The sequence below is a fragment of the Marmota marmota genome, unplaced genomic scaffold, assembly GCF_001458135.2.
Source record: "Marmota marmota marmota unplaced genomic scaffold, marMar, whole genome shotgun sequence".
Classification (NCBI taxonomy): Eukaryota; Metazoa; Chordata; class Mammalia; order Rodentia; family Sciuridae; genus Marmota; species Marmota marmota.
Genome location: NW_025999914.1, coordinates 945,918 through 964,080, shown reverse-complemented (window position 1 = coordinate 964,080; position 18,163 = coordinate 945,918). Strand labels below are relative to the sequence as shown.

Sequence of the window (18,163 nt, the reverse complement as noted above, 5' to 3'; positions counted from 1 at the left end):
TGAAAGCAGGTAGTAGAGTGTGGCTGGGGGAAGTGAGGCATTGGGGGCATGCCTTTGGCAAGTGAACTCTGTCTCTCTCTCTCTCTCTCTCTTCCCCCCCACACCCCCTCCCTCCCTCTATCCGCTGCACCCCTCTGCCATGATGTTCTGCCTCACCTCAAGCCCCAGGAATGGGGCCTGCTGTTTATCAATTGAGACCTCTGAAACTGGGAGCCCCCAATAAACCTTTCCTCCTCTACAGTTGTTCTTGTTGGGTCCTTTTATCACAGCCCCGCAAAAGCTGACTAAAACACTGTGTCTGGAAAGAATTCAACAATTTATGCTGTTGATCTCTCGTTTGGTCAGTAGACAACTTACAAGTATTTGCAAATTGGATTTATCTTAATTTAACCTATACGTTTAGAAGAATATGGATGTATGGGCTGTCCCATTCAGACTGAATCCTAAATTAGAAAGCAACGGCCAATACTTTTGTTAAGTATTAGGCAGAGGTTCTAAAAGACTGAATTCTATTTCAAGACTGATCCCAGTTAAACTGTAATTCCAACTATCATGTCGTTCTCAGGCAATGAGTGAAGCTTTTAAACTAACAAATAAATTATGATAAAAATTTTTTTTAAAAGAAATGAAAAAACTTGAAGGCGCTGAAAGGAGCAATGGCCACAGCCTTGCAGGGCAGCTTTTGTTTCTTTTCTACAGACATGGTTACAAATTGGAGCCTATTCCACAACCCAAAGGCAACCAGCACCATGTGGTTAACAACTGCCCTTCATTCACCTATTGATACCTCCCCAAAAAAAAAAAAAAAAAAAACAACATTGGGGAACTTCACACAAAACTCCTCTGTTATTCCACCAACAACCACTGGAGGACCTAAACATCACTATGAGCTCCAAAGAGGCCCATCACCCACACTCAACAGGTACCCAGCAAGCTTACTGTCCACAGCGTCATCACTTCTTGGGTAACACCTCAGTTTGACACAATAGTAGAAAGCTGGTTATCAGCCCACCGGAAACACCATCACCAAAACCAGGCAAGACATTCAAGCAGTAAATCCACCTGCAAGTTTCCATGTCTAATCTTTGAGAAATGACAGTTATCTTCCAGTTCAGAGATATTGGGGATCCCCTTAATAATCAGTGGGGTGTCACAATCAATCAGAAGAAGACATTTCCAGAAAGCTCTTCATTCCAGTGCTCAGTCCACAAAGTTGTGGGGAACTCTCAGCACATGCACTTCAGAGCTCTCCTCATGTGTTCATTTGGTCTAATATCCAGACCCCAGGGTCATCTTCTGTGAAGGAGGACTCCATTTTCCCAGATCAGAGGGAAAATAGCCTTGCAAGCTGTGTCCTTCACACTGGTATTCTTACCAACCTAGAACCTGGACCTATTCTGGTTAAAGACACCCCTGAAGAGAAGTATGGGATAAAAGTCACATGGAGAAGACAAGGCACCTGTTGGTTTACCTTAGGGAAAGAGGGAAGTTGAGGAGAAGCCAGTTCCCTGTGAAAAGCTGACTAGATTTCTCAGACATCATCCTCTCTCATCAGTAGTCTCAAAAATTGCTAATTTTCATAAAGTTGAAAGAATAAAATAGAAATAATATCAACAGGAAAAACAAATGTTTAACTAGAGCCTAGAGTCACAAGGGAATTCAGTTCCCAGATTGGCTTTTAAGATTTTATAAATAATTTAATTTAGTGTCATGACTGTTCACTTCATATTTTTCTTGTATTGTTTAAAATTTTTAAATATCTTGAAGTAACTGTTCAAAATGTATGTAAATAAAGAGGTACAGAAAGTTCTTAGAGAACTTTGCTTCTGTTAGTATTGTGGCAATATTGCCCATCCACAAAAAGTCTCATTTCCTTTAACCACTACTAATTAATCCTTTAATTATCTCATTTAAACTAATTCCACTTTTGTTTTCAGTGCTGGGATTTTTTGTTTGTTTGTTTCCTTCATGCTAGGTCAGCACTCTACCACTGAGCAACTACAACCCCAGTTCAGCCCACATTTTTGAGTACTAACTCTGAGGCTCAGTGGCAGCGTCCTCTTTGACCTAATGGATGGAAAATATCAAAGTGAACTTGGACTTTTTATGGTTGAGTGCCACCTCTCCAACTTGGACTCATTTGAAAAAGCAAGCCCTGTTTTATTGAATACAATGGGATGAGGGAGTCACAGACTTGTCACTTAGTGTGCTTGTGTTTTGAATTTTTGTTTCCTACTGAAGAACCTTGTAAATATTAAATAGGGTGGGAAAATGTTTTCTTATGTTAAATATTTAAATTGTATATAAATAAATATGGAAAGTTTTCAAAGAAAAAAGCTCTAGAAAAAAACTAGAAATAGAAAAATTTCTCCATTTAATGGCATATGTCTATAAAACATTCGTATAAGATGTCATATCTATTGATAAAGATCTACCAGGACAAAGATGTTCACCACAAGGAACCACCCATGAATTACTTGAGACTCTTCATTCTGTATGAGCCATGGAGATTTAGGTTTTTCCTTGGGAACTATCCCACCTCCCCTGCGCATTTGATTGCCCAAGGCTCATGACCTCTATCTCCGACCTACTAGGAAGACCTTCTTGTAGCTCAGGAGTTGGGCATAACCATTGAGAATTTGACAGCCCACCTCCTGCCTTATTTGGCAAAGAACATTCCATGGAAAACCTTTGATGGTCCCTGATATAAATAAAGCAAGTGTGGGCTCCAATGTGCTCTTTTTTATTGTGGAAGCTTGATCCCTAAGATTGGTTAGCCCTTACTGCCCCACTTTCTAAAATTACTTTCTGTGTCCTGTGTTTTTTTTTCTCCACCCAACCTTTCTCAGCTTTTATTCCACAGCCAGCCCATTCTACCTCTTGGTGGAACTCCATTCCCATCACCCGCACTGGATGTGGAAAGGAGTTCACTATATCTTAAAAAGAAAAAAATATATATTTAAAACTTACAATGATATACAACCACAAAAATTAATATGTCAAAATATACTCTACTATCATATATATCTAAAAAGAACAAATAAAAAAATTTTAAAGATAAAACTTATAATAAGTCAGGTGGGGTGGTACAGACCTATAATCCCAGGTTTGGCTCAAGGTGTTGAGGCAAGAGGATTCGGAGTTCAAAGCCAGCCTCAGCTCAGGCACTAAGCAACTCAGTGAGACCCTTTCTCTAAATAAAACACAAAATAGGTCTGGGAATGTGACTCAGTGGTAGAGTGCCCCTAAATTCAATTCCCGGTAACCATCCCCCCCCAAAAAAAATAATAAATATAAAATCTTTTTGCAAATTTTAAAATACATCAATGAAAAATTACAGAATACTGTGGAATAAAACAAAAACCCAAAGTTTTCAGTCAGAAAAAAAAAACTAAAAAAATCAAATACAAAGAAAAAGAAAATAGAGTATAGAATCATAGTAATAAAAAATAGCACTTAAGGACTGGAGGTATAGCTCACTGGTAGAGTACTTGCCTACAACCACCAAAAAAAAAAAGCACTGATGTTAATAGACAATGCCTTTGACATTGTAATAGAAATTATTTTCAACTTAGGTTTGTGAATCTAACTAAATGAATAATAAAGTATGAATAATCAGTAAACATTTTTAATCATGAAAGTTCTCAAAAATTACATCACAATTATATTTTATCATAAAATTCATCCAAATCTAAGCCACCCTAAAACTTAAAGTCTCAAATAATTAATGAATAACAAAACACAAATTCAGAAATAAATTTACAAAAGATGAAGCTCCTGATAGATCTAGTCCACACAGGTTCTAGAACTAGACAAAGAAAGAATGCTTCCTGTGGTTTATATAAACTTTACAGTAGACCTTAAGAAGGAGGCAATGGTAAGCCCCTGATTCTAGATATTCAGGAACCAGTCTAGACCTCAGCATGATGGAGAATTTGGGGGGAAAGTTCTCCAGAGAAAAATCACAATAACTTATATACCTGACCATTTAGAAAGGAGCATTTAGGAATTTCACAGTTCTTTTGGAGAATTAGGGAGTAATATGTAATAGTGAAATAAAACTAATAAGATGAAATATAAGGCAATTAATGAGTCAAACGTAATCCAATTTGTTATATATATGAATACATATACATATATATGAATACATATAGTATTTGTTTTAGTCTGAAAAAAATACATTGTATTGAAAGTGTGGAATATGGAAACCAGTTGCTAGTAGTACCAGAAGACAATTCTCAAATTCCAAAATAGGAAAAAAAAAGTGTCTAGAAACATAAACAAAGAAATAGCAATAGAAATATTGTCTGGGTTGATGGCAAGCATCTCATTGGGGGGTTCTTTTTCCTGCTCAGGGGAATCTAAGCCACCCTAAAACTTAAAGTCTCAAATAATCAGTGAATAACCAAACACAAATATTCAGAAATAAATTTACAAAAGGTGAAGCCCCTGATAGATCTAGTCCACATGGGCTCTGGAACTAAACAAAGAAAGAATGGCTCCTGTGGTTTATTTAAGGGGATACATCTAAGGCAGGGATAAGGTTTCAAGGGCAGGGTCTTGGTTAATAAAATCTTGCAGTAAGTAGGTTGATTGACATCTTGGAAGGTCATACCTATCTCACGTGCTCTGTGGGCCACAGCAGAGTGGGATAGAGATTCACATTGTCCCTGAGCAATTAACCAGAGAAAATGTTCGCTGGTCATCCCCAGACACCAGATGTCTCTATCCACTAGGCTTCCATGCACGGTGACCCACATGCAACCTATGGACGGTCCCTAACAAAATATATTATTTTAGCTGAGGTCTACTGTGTGCTCGAAGCACCTACATCTATCCTTTCAAAGCATTGCAATTCTTAAATTTGAATGGCAACATACACATGTGATAATAATCTAAATATCAGAGTAAAATGTAAACAGTACTCTTTGTCTCCTTTTCTCTACCTATTGACATGTAACTATCAAGAACTATGGACAATCTGATATTTTACTATACTTATTTCAAAATAGACAACCACTGTTTCATGGTTTCTGGTAAAACACAAAAGATTCCTGAGTCAGAGACCCAGCAATGATAGGATCAAGATTTATCAGCCTTCTAACAGATTCCTTAAGAAGCAGTTCCCACAGAGTTATTCAGATGGGCCCATATAGGTGTCTGCATGCAGAATAAATAGCAGTCCAAGAGAGAAACTCTGAGGTTAAGGAACTGAGTGAGCATGCCTAGTTTTCCCTTCAGATGAGATGCTATCTCTGTTTTCCAAGGTTGTTCTTTAAAAATTTCCTTGAAATATAGTTCCAAAAAATGGTAGTTAATCAATCTGTGGTATATTGTCTCCAGTTCCTGACCCCAAGCTATCTTCCATCCTCTCAATGCAATGTATTTTTTATACTAAAACATATACTATACTATATGTGTGTGTATGTGTGTATGTATATTGGATTATGTTGGATTCATTAATTGCCTTGTATTTCATCTTATTAGTTTTATATCACTATTGCATATTACTCTCTAATTCTCCAAAAGAACTGTGAAATTCCTAAATGCTCCTTTCTAAATCGTCAAGTGTGTAAATTATTGTGATTTTTCTTTGGAGAACTCTCCCCTAGAATTCTCCATCATGCTGAATTTCCAAAGTGATAGGAGCCTCTTTTGTTCTAATGAGATGATGCTCAGTGGACCTCTAGATAACGTCAAGGGCTGATTACCAGAAAGACCAAATCTTGGTTAGAAGTATGGAACTCTCTCTCCTAATGCTCATCTCCGCAGGGAGTAAGAGGAACTAAACTTAATAGTCCATCAATGGCTATAGTGATGAAGCCTTCATAATCACTAAATGACAGGGTTCAAAGAGTTTCCAGGTTGATGAAGGAATTGAGGTTCTGGGAAAACGCCTCACTCAGAGAGGGCATGGAATCTCTTGAGTATCTACTTTACACACACTTTGGCATCTCTTCCTCTTGGCTTTTCCTGAGTTGAATCCATTATAATAGACTGATAAATAAAATAAAAAGTGTGTTCCTGAATTATGAAGTCTGTCCCAGCAAGTTATCAAACCTAAGGAGGGAGTCATGGGTAACCCCAATTTATAACCAGTTAATCAGAAGTACAAGATAACTGAGACTTAACCACTGGTGTCTGAAGTAGAGGACAGCCTTTAACCTGTAGGGCCTGCACTAACTCCCAGGAGTGTCAGAATTGAATTGAATTGTTGAATACCCACTTGGTGTGCATGGAGAATCAGAAAATTGGTTGTTGATGAGTAAAAACAGTAGAGACTCATTCATAATACATGCAGAAACAGAGAGACCCCTGAAAATTGTCTCTCAACAGTAATCACTGGGAATCATTTGGTGATTAACCTTCCATCTATTATTGATAACTACAATGTCAATAATAGATAGAAGGTTATTATTATTAAAATAGGGTAGGCATTGATAACAGCAAGCACAACATAACAATCTCAATATTAGTAAACCCCACCCATGAATAATTGTTTGATCTAAGTAAAGTTGAGTAACCAAGAAGTTAGCCAATCCAATAAGTCTAAACCTCCATCATCACCTTATCAATGATATCATTAAAGGCATTATTCTCTAACCTCTTCATTCTCTTAAATGTGGAACATCACTCAAAGCCTACACATAGAAAGCTATCTCTTTTTTAAAGTACAGATTACACCGTATTTGGACAAGAAATTATCTAATTCTTGTGAACCCCATGAAAACCCTGCAAAACTCTAAATCCCATAAAGACAGGGTCCCTCTGTGCTGTTCCCTTCCTCTCTTTATCCTACCTAATTGTAAATCTGGAACTGATAGAGGGAGAGGACAAGATCAGGGAAGGCTTCCAACATGAAACAATTTCCAAGCTAAGCCCTGGAGAATGAGGACTCACGATGTATGCAGAGAAACTCCTCAGAGCAGAGGACATACTCAGAAGTCACACGAGCAGAGTTGCCTGGTGTAAAGAATAATAATAAAGAGGAGACAGAGACACAGACAAGGTGTAGAAACAGGGAAGGTGGCAGAGTGCCTCTTTGTCCAAGCGGCCATGTTTATTTATACCAATAGGTTACATTAGGTGATTAGTACCATAACCATATTATTGTTTAGAGTATCAGCAATGTTGCTTATACTGCATTTACATTTTACAGTTACAATATGTAATGTTAGGAGATTTGTGCAGTTCTCAAGAAGGGCCACTGTCCAAAGTTACTGTTAGGAGAGCAGCTCCAGGAGCTCTGGGGCTTTGTTAATCATTGTAGTTATCAAACAAGCAAGTTCCTTTATTCCCAGGAGTTATGTGCCTAAGATTAAGGTCGAAACTGATAAGACTCTAGCATGGAGGGCATTACCATAGCAACTGGGCATCCTATGCCTTTACACAGAAATTATAGCACCTAGCATGCCACAGCAATGAAGTTATCAGGGACCCCAATCCCAAACACAAAGCCCCTTTTTTAAGCCCTTTCAATGAATAATATTTGTTTGGTTCTTAATGCTGGTGGAAGCAAAAAATAGGGTAGGCATTGACAACAGCAAGCACAACATAACAATCTCAGTATTAGTAAACATCCACCTATGAATAATTGTTTGACCTAAGCTGGGTAACCATGAAGTTAGCCAATCCAATAAATCTAAACCTCCATCATCTTGTCGGACCTTATCAATGACATCATTAAAGTAATCTAACTCCTTAAAATAGAATTATTGTTATCACCTAAGTTAAAGCAACACATTATTAAACTCCTGAACATTCTTTATGATATAATAATAGCAAATAATGAATTGTAGCCCAATGGTCAAGTATAGTTTGACAATGTTGTTTTGGTTCTTCATGAAGCATATTAATTGCCATAGAGGTATGATTAATATTATGTACCATAGCAGAGTTCAGTTTTATAATGGTTCTGTAAGCCCCAACAGCTAGTCCAGGTATAGCCACTAAGGAAAATGTAAAAGCGTCAAATTTTGCCTTAGAGAGAAGGCTCACTGAATCATCACAGTTTTTATCAAGAGGAATAGCCCTTTTATGAATACATTTTGCAGGATGGTGGCTTATTAAATCTTGTAGGAATGGTAAGAATACAGTTACCCTGTTAAGACAACAATGGGTAGCATGAGACATTTTTGTAAGTATATAACAATTTCAGTGAAGCAAACCCCCCAGATATTATAATGGGTTTTAGAAGTTAAGGAGTTTGACTGTACTGAATTTCCATAGCTGGGGTATAACAATAGAACAACATTATTTTTAAGACCAAAGTGTTTACAGTTTTGTGTGAGTTTAACAATCAAAGAAGTAACTAAGTTTTCTGGAGTACATTTTAACCCTATTTGAGCCAACAGCTATTGGTGATATTGTGAATGATTTTGTATCTCCCCAAGTCACTGGAAGTCTAGTAGCTTGGAATCCTCTTTCAATGTATCTTCTCTTTCTAGAAGAGTGATCATTGTCCTTTTTTTTTTTTTTGGGGGGGGGGGGGTGGGATTCTCCTAATCCACAATCAAATGAAACTTGGGGATCAGGTTGTGAAGTACCTGATGTTCATTCATAATTGATAGGTCTCATGCATCTAGATATACATTCCATAGTCACTCATTAATTATATGCCACAGCACCTAAATCACATTGGCTCCTCAGAAACGGAAGAAGATGGTTCTGTGGACATCATGAGCGGCCCCTGCATAACCCGGCGGCAAAGACCGTTTTGTTTACCCATGCCTTTAATGAACAGGAAAGAGAAAAAAACCCTTGGCAGCGGTGGGATTCGAACCCACGCCCCCGAAGAGACTGGAGCCTTAATCCAGCGCCTTAGACCGCTCGGCCACGCTACCACTGGCGGACGTGTTCTCTTTCTAATTTTCCCATTACAAAATTAGGTCTTTTCTCTGTGCCCCTTTCTTAGGTGTTGCTTCCAATATCAACAGAGAAACTGTCTGGCCTTCAGCCACCTACCTGCCCGACCAGCTTTGCTTCTACACAGCTGAGAGTAGAGCAAGAGGAAACCAGCGGATCCAAGATGCCCACGCCTTTGTCACCAACATAAGCATCCAAGAAACACTATGGGTTGCTTGTAGCAATGAAAGGTGACGTCGGACGAGAACTTAGACTCTGCAGAGGCCGGTAGTGAACTGTTTTCGTGAGTCTGTGTTTGTGTAATGCATGAGTATATATGAGAACGCTAAGAAATAAAGGGGAACACTGAAGGCAAAGATCTAGTGGCGCGTGGTCTCCACTTAAATACCCCAAGGCAAAAGGCCTAGGGGTGGTTCTTTTGGAAATGCTAAGAGGTTGCCGCTATAAAGCAATACTTCGACAAAGTCGACCCTGTGTTTCTCTTCTTAATGTAGATGGCATGGGTGACTCTCAACCCAAAAGTTTTGACTCTGTCAAGGAAGTTCTAAAATAAAACACATTATGCGAATTATGACAAATAAAATCTCAATAAAGGAAGTTAAGCAACGTTGAATTTTCTGTTTGTTTTTCCATTTATCTCCAAGAAAGCCAATGTTGGGCAGAAGGAGGGGAAAAAACTTGGCAGCTGTGGGATTTGAACCAAGATCTAGCAGCTGTGGGATTTTGAAACAAGATCCAAAGAACTTGGATTTTTAATCCAAGATCTCAATGAGAACTATACTCAAGAATTGCTCATCTGGAATTTACTGCATGGTGCCTCGGTATTTGTCTCCCAAAGTGACTGTAATAAATTACTACAAACTGTGTGCCTTAGAACAACAGTAACCTGTTCTCTCACATTTCTGGAGTCCAGAAATCCAATCCGTACCTCCAACTAAAATCAAGGCATAGGCAGAGTCCAGCTCCCTAAGGAGGCTGGAGGAGAAAAATCATCATTCTTGCCTCTTCAGCTTCTGTTGGTAACTGGCATACCTTGGCTTGTGGCCACCTCGGTATAGTCTTTAAGTTCAGCATCTAGAAATATCTCACTGCTTTATGAGATACAGATCTTCTCCTTAAAAACTCAAAAGTTTTCTGATTCAGTAATATCTCACATCTGTAGTTACACAACTTTTAGAAATTATCAGATCTATATCCTAGAGAAACTGAGATAATGACTAAGAAAAAGGATTCCCAAGAAGGCAGAAGCAACATAGTTAACCCCTACTCTTCTTCCTCCCTAAAGTCTCACTTTCCTCTGTACTTCTATATATTCCAAGCTCTCTACATGAATTCTTCTATCTCTGTGTTCCTCCCTTACAACAACTGTAGTCTCCTTGCCACTATTATGCTCATCACTATGTACTCTTTTACCACTTTTAGATCTTTAAGGGCAAGATGACCATAACTTAAGGGAGATTGACCACCTTGACAACTTTAACCTTCAGGAACACAGAGCAAGAGTACCCTCCATCTAGGTGTTAATTGATTCAATTCTTCATCATCTTGCTCCATCAAAGGCATCAATCCAGGCCCTCATTTTCTGTCTGAGTGTTTGCATTTTTTGCATGATAAACTAAAAGGAGAAAAACATAAAATAATTTGAGGAAAAAGTATATGAACCAGTGGGCATCAGGAATCCATTGGCTCATTCCGTTTGCCTGGATATTGGGTATTCAGGAAAAACACTGACACCTACAAGATGCCTTTTTTGCTGGTTTTATTTCAGTTAGAGGACCCACAGAACTAACAGGTAATACTGATTATGTAATTTCACGTGTCGTGATTGAGAAAGCTGGGGTCACGCACCTCAGAGAGTCAAATTAGTGTAGATCTGGAAAGGTCTACTTGGAGGAATTTACGAATGCATTGAGGAGTGGGGTAGGGAATGAAAACAAGAGTACCTAGAAACCTAATTAAAGAAAAACACTTTGGGGTGCCGCGGGCAGGGCCAGATTGGACCTGCAACCAGAGAACCCTTGGAACCCTTCTTCCCCTCCTCCAGGCTCCTCCTGGAGGGAGGAAAGACTTCATTACTGGATGAGCTAAGGATGAAAAGACAGGAAAAAAAAGAAGGGGACGGAAGACTTCTCCCACAATTTCCACCGACCCCTCTCATAGGCGGTGGGCGGTAGGAGGCGCCTGGGAGCTGCGGCTGACTGAGCGTTTCTGGATCTTTGACACCAAGAGTCGGAGAAACCTGGAGCCCAAGAGCGCACCCCAGGCAAGACTAAAGGCAGGGGGCACACCGAACCTGAACAAGTTAAGTGAGATGTAAGTATCCCTCTTCCTGGTCCCTGGAGAGAATCTTAGTACCACCTCTACCCACTGAGTGTGTGCTCTCCAGGATACAAGGACGGCCTCTCTCGATGGCCCTGTTTCGGTCAAACGTATGACAGATTCAGCCCAACTTCTTTGGCTAGTTGGTTAGAACATGAGATTTGGAACCACTCACAGAGTCTTGGGAATTGAACAGAGAACTCTGATGGGTCCTCTCTTTAAAATTTAAAATCAACTCCCCTGGGTCGAACAACCAGGGAAAATATCTAAGACCCTCTTATGTACATGGAGGAGACCTTGTCAACAATTGCCATACACGTAGAGGAATTCCAGCTTTAAACTTGATGTCATCAGTAGTATAGCAAGTTCTAAATCAAACCTCAGAGGAATGACTTCCCATTTATTCTCTCTTGTCTTCATACTGTCTTTTCTACATATTACGTTAATCTCAATTTCTCCAGTTAATTCAATTATCTCCGAAATTTCTCAGTAAGCCACTCAGTTGAACTAGTTTTTTTTTAAAAAAAAAAAAAAAGTATAGTTACCAAAAGTTTTAAAATCATTGATTTTTGACATTTTGAAATGTGACACCTAAATAGTGTTTCCAAGCAGAAAATGCCTAAAAGGATAAGGTATGGTTAACATACAACGTAATGTTTACTGTCATGAGACATTTCTTCTTTACCCTGAGAAGAAAAATCTTGAGCTTCCCTGACCGGGAATCGAACCCGGGCCGCGGCGGTGAGAGCGCCGAATCCTAACCACTAGACCACCAGGGAAAGTGGCGGCTGCCTCCCAAAATTCGTATGTGAAGAGAGAACCCTACACATGCACAGTTCTGGGTTGTTTTTTTTTCCGCAGTGAACTAGAACAATTTTTCCTTCTCACTAATTTCAAATCCCACAACAACCGATAAAATCTGGACTGCGCAAAAGTGTGGCACCACCGAAGACTTAATTTAGAAGGCATATAGCTCAACAGTTAGGCTTCCTGCACTTTGATGCGTGGATTGAACCGGGAATAAATTGTAGCATTTAACTATCTCTACAGCAGTTCTTATGACAATACTTTGAAATTGTCTCCTCGCAAAACAGCCGTTCCAAAACAGAACCCGTTTTTAAATTTATCTTAGGCTCCCTCAGAATGTTTGTCATGGTGCTTCTTAAACATATTTCTGTTAGCAAAGACGTAGTGATTAAAGTTATTATATTTTATTTTGAAATATTGTGGGTGGAGCCGAAATAGCTCAGTTGGGAGAGCGTTAGACTGAAGATCTAAAGGTCCCTGGTTCGATCCCGGGTTTCGGCAAAGCCGCCCATTACTTTTCTTTAAGCATTATAATTGAATATTGACCTTTCTACAAATATAGTAATACTCCCTTGAACCAAAATAAAGGGCAAATTCTTCTTAAAATTATTCAATAGGAGAAGCTAAGGCGTAGGCTTCTACACCTTACTAGATAGGAAGAAACGTGACAAATGTGCTGAAGGAAATGTATTGGTCCATCTTTATGTTTATTGTCTTTTCTTTTTTCTTTTTTTTTTTTTTGTCTTTTCTTGATTTGAGCTCTGATTCACTTATTCTACATTCTTTTTGCACCAATTCTACGTCTTCTTTATTTCCATGGAGTTATCTCAACATCTATAAGCCAATTTCAGATGCTCCAAAGAACTTGACAAACATTTTCTCCCCTTTTAAGTTTATTCTGACAGCTTCTAACACAAAGGCACCGATAGTCCAAAGAGATATGGAAGAGAGAAGTTTAACATGAGGGATATTAATTACATTTGATCTCTCTTGACCTTACCTGTCTCACTTCAAACTACAAAATGGCTAAATCTTTGTCTTTAGACAAAAACGAAACACAGGCTCTCCGGTCTTGCCTCATGTATCCTCTCCACATGCTTTCCTTCCATCCACCCTCCAAACTTATTCCAAGAACAATGTTTGAATCCACTTCTTGCCTTATCAATTGCATTAGCTGAGGTCTGTCTCTTATTCCCAGGAGATCATTACCACCAACTTCCTACTTTCAAATGTATGGGCTTTTTGTTTGTTTGCTCATTTTCCTTACACTTAATTTGCACAGAAGGCAAACCTATTGACAACCATTCCTTCATGAAGCAATTTAGACCTTGAGATTAATCTCTTCTCTCTCATTTATCTACATATTTTCTTGGACTCCATTTCAGTTACCCCATTCCTTTCTAGGACTTTTTAGAAATGATTGCTTCTCAGGGTCCTCACTTTCATTTTTTAAATTTAATTTTCATTTAAATTTAAAATTTTTAAGATAACTATAAATTTGCATGCTGTTATGAGAAATAATACAGAGACATAACATGTTCCTTCCACCTAGTTGCTCCCCATGGTAACACCTTGCAAAACTATAGAACAATATCACAATCAGGATATTGATATTGATAAAGGCAAGATACAGAACATTTGCATCTTGATATTGATAAAGTCAAGGTATAGAACAGTAGCATCATCATAAAAATCCCTCCTGTTGCTCTTTTACAGCCACATTCATTTCTCTCCTGCCTCATGAGGCCTACATCTTTGACAACCACTAATCTTTTTTTTATTTTGATAATTTTGCCATTTAAGAATGTTATGTAAATACACTCATATCATATTTGTTAATTTTCCATTGCTATAATGAAACACCAGAGGCTAAGATCCCTTATCATAAAATAAGTTTATTTAGCTCACAGTTCTGCAATCTAAAAATCCTAGATTGGCCATCCCCATCTTGTTCTACCTCTGGTGAGGGTCTCCTTGGCTAGATCACATCATGACAGATGGCATCATAAAGAGAACATGATGAGAGAAATCTTACTTGAGGAGACAGGAAGCCAGAGACCTCGCAAGACCAGGGGCCAATCTGATTCTTCTATAAAATATCACTGGATAACCCAGGTCCCATGAGAAGTAACAATCTCTTGTCAGGGCAGGCCTCCAATGACCTATTACTTTGCTTAGGCTCCACTTTTTTTTGTTTGTGTGTGCAATTTTTTAATTAGAGCTTTATAGTTATACATACTAGTTGAGTTCATACTGACAAACTCAAATATGGAAATCAATTTCAGTTCATGATTAGGCTCCACTCTTAGAGGTTCCACCACCTCCCAACATTATCACACTAGAGACCAATCTTCCAACATATGAACTTTTGAGTGACAAAATACTCCCAAACTAGAGCATATACATATAACCTATTGAGATTGTTGTTGTTGTTGTTTCATTCACCCTTATTCTCCAGAGATTCATGCAGGTTATTGAGTCATTAATGTTTCATTCCTTTTTATTGTTTAGTAGCATTTTACAGTATGAATTTAAAGTTTCACTGAAGGACATTTGGGTTGTTTTCAGTTTTTTACTATCATGAATAATGCTTCCATAAACATTTGTGTACAGGCTTTGTGTAAACATAAATTTTCATTTCTCCAGAATAAACGCCCAGAAATGCAGTTATTGGGTGGTATGGTACTTGCATGTTTAATTTTTTTAGGAAACTGCCCCCTGTTTCCTAGAGTAGATACACCATTTCACATTTCCACCAAAATGTATTCAGCCTCATCAGTATTTAGTATTGAAACTATTTTTATTTTAACCATTCTGATAGATGTAGTACATGCAAAATCTGGAGATGGAGCCTAATTAGAGTAGTACACACACGTCCTTAATCATGAAGTCACGTGGCCCTGCGTATGCAAACATCACGTTGGGAAGTTTTTATCTTTATTTTATTTTATTTTTTATCTTTTATTTATTTTATTTTTTGTAAATACACGACAGCAGTGGAATGCATTACAATTCTTATTACACATATAGAGCACAATTTTTCATATCTCTGTATATAAAGTATGTTCATGCCAATTTATGACTTTATACATGTACTTTTTTTGCATTACAATTCTTATTACACATATATACCACAATTTTTCATATCTCTGTTGGTATATAAAGTATGTTGACACCCAATTCAAGTCTTCATATATGTACTTTGTATAATGATGTCCATCACATTCCACCATCCTTGCTAATCCCCCCCCCTTTCCCTCCCACCCCTCTTCCCTATCTAGAATTCATCTAATACGTTAGGGATTTTTAAAAAGAAAACTTGAAACAAGAAATAAAAGAGAAGAAGAAAAAGAGACCGGGTCTCGTGGATGTCCCGGGCGGAACTGCAGGCATTGCTCGCAGGCGCGGTCCCACCGCCGCCCAACACGGGGAGTTTGACCTGCTCCGTGTCCGGCCTGGGCCGGGTCCCCCCTCCTTAGACAACCTGGTACCCCTGGGCTCCCCCGGGAGCACCATGTTGGTGCCGGGTCCGGTGCGGACGCCCGCTCCACACAGCGCCGCAGCCCCGAACCCCCGGGCACCCACGATCCACCGACCTCAGCCTCCCAGGAAACTGGGATTACAGGCGCGCGCCACCGCGCCCGGCGGGGGAATGAGGCGGCACAAAGATCCTGGCGACTGCGGCTGCAAGCTGGGCCCGGCTGAAGAGATGCAGAAACCACTGGCAGAAATGAGAATGAATTAATGAATATTATCCTCGGAATCTTTGCGGGAAAAAAAAGGAGGAGAAAAGGCGGTAAATTTAATCAGGGGGCGTGTTGAGCGTGCTTCTAAAATTCATTGTGTACAGGAAATCACCTGGAGATCTCGTTAAAATTCAGTCTGTAACGCTGTTAGTTCTATAATGGGACCCCAAAATTCTGATTTTCCTTCCAATCCCCACCCCTTCTCTCTCTCTCTCTCTTTTTTGGACTCTCAAGATACGTAAGAAAACTCTTAAAATATGTACGAAAAACAAATACAAAGAAGAATGTTAAATACAATAACAATGCAAAAGAACATAAATGCAATAATGCTACTTATGCACATGTTACCTATATTTAGTTAAAAAAAAAAAAAAAAAAAAACNTAAAAAATTTAAAAAAATAAAAAATAAAAAAATAAAATAAAATGCCCTATAATATTTAAATACTACAGAGCACATTGAATATTGAGTGTCACCATAAGTTAAACCACTCTTTCTTAGGGACTGTAGTTTTAAAACACAGATTTGAACTTGTAAAATAAAACCTGGATTCCAAATAAATATGTCTTGTTTAACCTGTCTGCCCTGTTTTTTGTTTGTTTGTTTCTTTGTTTCTTTGTTTTGTTTTTGTTATTCTGAAACAGCCTTATTTCAAAAAGGAAAAAAAAAAAAAAAACCTTTTTTTTCTCCAATGTGTGTTTTTGTCACAATCTATATGACATATTCTACTAAATAAAATTTATGGGAAGTGAGTATTTGGAAATAAGCTAATTCCTGCCCCAACAGACCAGACCAAATCATACTGGAGTCACTTGGGCTAAGTAATCAAACTCAGCTTTACAAAGGTCCAGTTAAACAAGCAAGCAAACAAATGAACAAAACATTGGAAATTTGTAGCAACCAATAGAAAGATGACCAGTCTACCTAAGCTAGCATAATAAGGAATGATCTCTGCTTTAACATAGAAATTGAAATGACTAATGCACTTTTTATTCCTTGTTTCTACTTTCTTCAGCTTTCTATGCCTATGAAGTCTACCTCCTGATTAATTCTTTGGAGCACCATTCTGTTTCATAGATGGGATGCCACCAATTTGTGAATTCATGAAGACAATTCAATTTTTAAACTAAATTTTTGGAAATTTTGTTCTTTGACATCAAACATGAAAGAATAAATTTAAGATTTACTATAGTCCTTTCTATTCTCATGCTCAAATGTTAGAGTCTGTAAACAAGTCAAAATAACACCTGGTATTTTGCCAGGGGAATGTTAGAGTTCCTAAACAAGTCTGGATGGTGCCTGGCAAAATGCCAGAGGGAGTGGTTTGAGAAGTAACAAAAGCGAGCCATTAAGTGTGGAGATTCCTTATTGATTGACTGATGTATCTAGTTTATGCTAATTAGATAAGCTGTGTGGAATGTATAAATACTGCTCCTGTCCTGCAATAAACGGCTCCTACGTACACAAGTTATTCGTCACCCCCCGGTTATTTTGCTGCAGCCGGACTGCGGCACTCAAAGTGTTTCCATATCAGAGGAGGACATTTCTCTTGCCACACACATTGAAAATATGATTTTACAGCAGGCCAGTAGTTTAACATCTTTGTTATGACTGGAAACAATGATAGCCATGTTGCAGACACATGTTTATAGAGACTATCTTCTTCCATTTCCATAGGGTCAAACATCTCTTTAAGTTCCTCTGCATATATTGAAAAAGCTAAAAATAAAAAAAATTTTAAAAATTAAAAAGTGACTCTACACCTCAATAAATCTGGAAAGTCTCAATATCATAAGTTAGCATATAACAATTATTTTTAGCAATATTGTGTACAGGACGTTTAGCATGTCAATCTTTTCATCTTCTTTGGTAAGAAGTTTCTTGTCTAAATGGAATTTGCAAAAATTTGCATTTGCACTGTCTGCCAAATACTCAAATAGATGAGCTTGTATTTGACCAAGATATCCATTGTTTTCTGTTATTTCATTAAATGTTCATACAAATCTGTTAGAGTCTATAAACAAGTCAAAATACCACCTGGCATTTTGCCAGGGGAATGTTAGAGTTCGTAAACAAGTCTGGATGGTGCCTGGCAAAATGCCAGAGGGAGTGGTTTGAGAAGTAACAAAAGCAAGCCATTAAGTGTGGAGATTCCTGATTGGTTGACTGATGTATCTAGTTTATGCTAATTAGATAAGCTGTGTGGAATGTATAAATACTGCTCCTGTCCTGCAATAAAAGGCTTCCACTCCTGCTGTATCAATCTACACAAGTTGTTCGTCACCCCCGCCCACACTCGGTTATTTTGCTGCAGCCGGACTGCAGCACAAATCAAGAAGATAATTTTCAAGGCCATGTTCTAAATAAAAGTGAGAACTAGGAGAAACATTTTGTTCTTGTTGTTGGCCTAATTTTACATCAATTGAT

At 38.3% G+C, this 18,163-nt stretch overlaps 3 non-coding genes and 1 pseudogene across 3 annotated transcripts; 2 read left to right on the top strand and 2 right to left on the bottom strand.

Moving 5' to 3' along the window:
- Positions 1 to 783: 783 nt before the first annotated feature.
- Positions 784 to 1,522, top strand: LOC107160488 (annotated as a pseudogene).
- Positions 1,523 to 8,761: 7,239 nt separating this feature from the next.
- Trnal-aag lies at positions 8,762 to 8,843 on the bottom strand. Its single transcript has one exon. It is a non-coding gene; the product is annotated as a tRNA-Leu (tRNA).
- A 3,048-nt stretch (positions 8,844 to 11,891) lies between these two features.
- On the bottom strand, positions 11,892 to 11,963 carry Trnae-cuc. Its single transcript has one exon. It is a non-coding gene; the product is annotated as a tRNA-Glu (tRNA).
- A 456-nt stretch (positions 11,964 to 12,419) lies between these two features.
- Positions 12,420 to 12,492, top strand: Trnaf-gaa. Its single transcript has one exon. It is a non-coding gene; the product is annotated as a tRNA-Phe (tRNA).
- Positions 12,493 to 18,163: the final 5,671 nt, after the last annotated feature.